The sequence below is a fragment of the Triticum dicoccoides genome, chromosome 2A (genome assembly GCF_002162155.2).
Source record: "Triticum dicoccoides isolate Atlit2015 ecotype Zavitan chromosome 2A, WEW_v2.0, whole genome shotgun sequence".
Classification (NCBI taxonomy): domain Eukaryota; kingdom Viridiplantae; phylum Streptophyta; class Magnoliopsida; order Poales; family Poaceae; genus Triticum; species Triticum dicoccoides.
Genome location: NC_041382.1, coordinates 87,112,884 through 87,117,835, shown reverse-complemented (window position 1 = coordinate 87,117,835; position 4,952 = coordinate 87,112,884). Strand labels below are relative to the sequence as shown.

General features: G+C 41.6%; 1 long non-coding RNA gene across 1 annotated transcript; it reads right to left on the bottom strand.

The window, feature by feature from the left end:
- Positions 1 to 2,598: 2,598 nt before the first annotated feature.
- Positions 2,599 to 4,358, bottom strand: LOC119353482. Its single transcript, XR_005170442.1, has 2 exons — positions 3,953 to 4,358; positions 2,599 to 3,126 (listed from the first exon to the last, which is right to left on the bottom strand). It is a non-coding gene; the product is annotated as an uncharacterized LOC119353482 (long non-coding RNA).
- Between the last annotated feature and the right edge of the window lie 594 nt (positions 4,359 to 4,952).

Genomic DNA, 4,952 nt, shown 5'->3' with positions numbered 1-4,952 from the left:
CAGGGGCTGGCTCAGGAGCTAGCTCAGGAGGTGCCCAATTATTTTCATTTCTCAACATAGTATTCAATAAGATTTCAGCTTCATCCGGTGTTCTTTCCCTGAAAAGAGAACCAGCACAACTATCCAGGTAATCTCTGGAAGCATCGGTTAGTCCATTGTAAAAGATATCAAGTATTTCATTTTTCTTAAGAGGATGATCAGGCAAAGCATTAAATAACTTGAGAAGCCTCCCCCAAGCTTGTGGGAGACTCTCTTCTTTAATTTGCACAAAGTTGTATATTTCCTTTAAAGCAGCTTGTTTCTTATGAGCAGGGAAATATTTAGCAGAGAAGTAATAGATCATATCCTGGGGACTACGCACACAACCAGGATCAAGAGAATTAAACCATATCTTAGCATCACCCTTTAATGAGAACGGAAATATTTTAAGGATGTAAAAGTAACGAGTTCTCTCATCTTTAGTAAACAGGGTAGCTATATCATTCAATTTAGTAAGATGTGCCACAACGGTTTCAGATTCATAACCATGAAAATGATCAGATTCAACCAAAGTAATTATATCAGGATCAACAGAGAATTCATAATCCTTATCAGCAACACAGATAGGTGAAGTAGCAAAAGCAGGGTCAGGTCTCATCCTAGCATTTAGAGATTGCTTATTCCATTTAGCTAATAAACTTTTGAGTTCATATCTATCTTTGCAAGCTAAAATAGCTAAAGTAGCTTCTTGATCAAATAAATAACCCTCGGGAATAACAAGTGATTCTTCATCGTCACTTTCATCTTCATAATCAGATTCAATATTTTCAAACTCTCTAGCCCTAGCAAGTCGTTCCTCAAGAAAATCACTAAGTGGCATAGTAGTATCAGGCATAGAGGTAGTTTCATCATAAGTATCATGTATAGCAGAAGTAGCATCATCAATAACATGCAACATATCAGAATGAATAGCAGAAGCAGTTTTAGGTGTCGCAAGCTTACTCATAACAGAAGGTGAATCAAGTGCAGAGCTAGATGGCAGTTCCTTACCTCCCCTCGTAGTTGAGGGATAGATCTTGGTTTTTGGATCTCTCAAGTTCTTCATAATGATAAGCAGATATAAATCCCAACTGACTCAAAGAATAGAGCTATTCTCCCCGGCAACGGCGCCAGAAATTAGTCTTGATAACCCACAAGTATAGGGGATCGCAACAGCTTTCGAGGATAGAGTATTCAACCCAAATTTATTGATTCGACACAAGGGGAGCCAAAGAATATTCTCAAGTATTAGCAGCTGAGTTGTCAATTCAACCACGCCTGGAAACTTAGTATCTGCAGCAAAGTGTTTAGTAGCAAAGTAATATGATAGTGATGGTAATGGTAATAAAAGAGTAAAGAAAACAAAGTAATGTTTTTGGTATTTTGTAGTGATTGTAACAATAACAACGGGGAACTAAATAAGCGTAAACCAGTATATGGAAAGCTCGTAGCCGTTGGATCAATGATGGATAATTATGCCGGATGCGGTTCATCATGTAACAGTCATAACATAGGGTGACACAGAACTAGCTCCAATTCGTCAATGTAATGTAGGCATGTATTCCAAATATTGTCATACGTGCTTATGAAAAAGAACTTGCATGACATCTTTTGTCCTACCCTCCCGTGGCAGTGGGGTCCTAATGGAAACTTTCGGTGTCAAAACCGGCGGATCTCGGGTAGGGGGTCCCGAACTGTGCGTCTAGGCGGATGGTAACAGGAGATGGGGGACACGATGTTTTTACCCAGGTCCGGACCCTCTCGATGGAGGTAAAACCCTACTCCTGCTTGATTTATCTTGATGATATGAGTATTACAAGAGTTGATCTACCACGAGACCGAAGAGGCTAAACCCTAGAAGCTAGCCTATGTTATGATTGTTGTTGTTGGTCCTACGGACTAAACCCTCCGGTTTATATAGACACCGGAGAGGATTAGGGTTACACAGAGTCGGTTACAAGAAAGGAGATCTACATATCCGTACTGCCAAGCTTGCCTTCCACGCCAAGGAGAGTCCCATCTGGACACGGGACGAAGTTTTCAATCTTGTATCTTCATAGTCTAACAGTCCGGCCAAAGGATATAGTCTGGCTGTCCGGATACCCCCTGATCCAGGACTCCCTCAGTAGCCCCTGAACCAGGCTTCAATGACGATGAGTCCGGCGCGCAGATTGTCTTCGGCATTGCAAGGCGGGTTCCTCCTCCGAATACTTCATAGAAGATTTTGAACACGAGGATTGTGTCCGGCTCTGCAAAACAAGTTCCACATACTGTAAAAACCCTCAAAATTAGATAACGATATTTTTGACGGCGTCAGAATACATCAGTCTCACCAGGCATAATCAGTTGAATGATTACAAATAACGACAACACCATTATTAAAAAAATATGCAGCCGAAAATTTAGTATGTAGCCTTCTACAATGTTTCTTCCCCAAACCTTCTTATAGTTTGCAAATTTAGAGTTGAACTTTGTCTCATTTTACACACAGAAGAAGCAATGTAAAAACCCTCAAACAAATATAACGGTCTTTTTGACGATAGTAGGATACATCCATATTGCTAAATACATATTAGAATCGCCACAAACAACATCCAGGATATTGATCTTAATTTAGATCACAACCAATCTTTGATGTGCTTTTTACAATGTTTCTTGAGCCCAATGTAAAATTAAAATTTTACAAACAACTAATAGGCCATATACTTAGGCATGAAGAAAATGCCAACTAATGTCCAACCAAGCACTAAACACTTGTCCATTCTACAGCTCATATGATTACAAGTGGAGCCTTGCATGCGTATGCAACCATGCATGCCAGCCACCTGCTCCATTTTACCAAACCGACATAGCATCCTCCACTACTATAAATAGCAGCCTGCACCTTTCACCTTTCACTTCCTCTACTGCACACAACACGCACAAGAGAGAGAACCAAGCTCTTCCCACCATCCCCATCCACTCTTTTGGTCGAATGCCGAGTTGCGATCAGGTACTATTCAAGTACCTTGCTTTTGCAGCTCTGTTTGCTTGATGCTTGGCACCTTGATCCATCTTTACCTTTGCTTAGAACATGAACACCTAATCTTCTGGACTCTAGTTACCTTGCTGTAAAAAGAGAAACAATAGTTAGTGAAAAAAAACATAAAGTAGATGGAGGAAAACAAAGACATTGCAGTTTTGTGATTCATGTGTAGCTGTAAAAGAAAATCTATGTTTGTGTTCATCTCTACCTTGTATTAGATCTGACATGCTAAGAATTAAATCTTAGAAATTAACCCATTATTAAGATTGCATGTGTAGCTTTGGGGCCAGACAATCTGTGTATGCTACTTGACCACTATCATTTTCAGTAAACATTGGTTGGTTAATGTTCTGTTAAGAAATAAATCTCAAGATGGTATGTCTCACTTGCACATACCCTGTACCGGAAAATAACCCATTTAACTTTTGCACAAATGAAATCTTGCTAGAATATCTCACTCATTTTCTTTCCGGTTTCCCTTAGTATAATTTGAGTCTATCAATGTTGCTGTTCACTTGGTTGTTTGTGGGGTTCAGAGAGGAGTGTGCGCGCACACACAGTAGGAATACTTAGATTTAATTTGTGGCAGCACCTAACCATCACAAGCAATTAACTTGCCACCCATAGATTTGTAGTAAGCCTTTAACAGTGGGGATTCACTGGTTAATTCCTAGTTTCGAGCTTAATAAAAAGAATCATAGTAGTGCAGGGATAGCATAGTACAGCCAAAAATAATGATAAACAATATGGAGCAAATCTGCAGACCACGTCCACACCACAAGAGTAAAGCTTGATTAATTCCTTGGTCTTGAGATTAACAAGAAGCATGGCAGTAAGGGGAGTCACGGCACAAACACTTGTAGTAGAAGCAAGAACACTGCACAGAGAGGAATTTGGACTGGCACTTACACTAGTAGCAGTAGACAAAGGCGAGCCGGGCGCTGGTAGCGGCCATGTTGCCGGAGCCGCGCCGGTGAAGCCGCTCGCACCTGACGGCCGTAGTTGCACGCCTCATGCGTGCAGCTCTGCTGGAGGAAGATGTAGGCATGGAGACGTCGTTGCCGCTGCAGCCGGTGGCAAGCCCACCGGACCTGGATCAAGCGGCGCTAGGATTGAGTGGTGGCGACGTTTTTGGCGGCGGCGGATCAAATAAATAGGGGGATATGGTAGAGGGAGACAAGGAGAATCTGTAGGTATCTGTCGTGTCGCCGGAGATGCCCGGACGGGGCAGATCGAGGCGACGGCGGCCGTGCTCTGTTCTTGGGGGAGAGAGAGAGAGGTGAGTGGGCTGGTTCTGTTCGTGGGACAACGAGAAGTTAAGTAGTCTCTCTGGATAGACACGGGCCTTAACCAGCGAAGTACTAGTAGTACAGTACTGGGCTACTGTTCTTTTTACTTATCATTTCTTTTACCACTCTCTGGACTGGATGACATACGTGCATGCTACTCTGTTTTGGATGGCTTAATGCATTTTATCTCTCAATGGAACACTAGGACGTATCACCACTTAGTTAATTACATGTGGCTTGCTCAACATGGCCGTATTGCTGGATGTTAGATTTTTAATTAGGAAAATAAATAATAATATAAACATGTTCCTGAAATAATTATCAGGAGTCGATCTCGGACCCGTAGGAGCCACGTCTAGTGGTTCCGAGTTGATCGAAGCACTATCCGGCAAGTCGTCATCTCCTTGACCATGTCTTGATAAATGTTTTCCGGGCTATGGGTCATTTCTAAAATTTTGCATAAGAATTAAAAATAAATATTTTTCATAAATGAAATGAGATTTGGATCAGGTGGATCCACTAATTTGGCAATTGGACCAAATCAGGTGAAGTATCTCTATTAAGTAGTTGTGACCTGGGCAGGGCTACATTATAAATAAATATTTGGTGGGTAGGGGAGC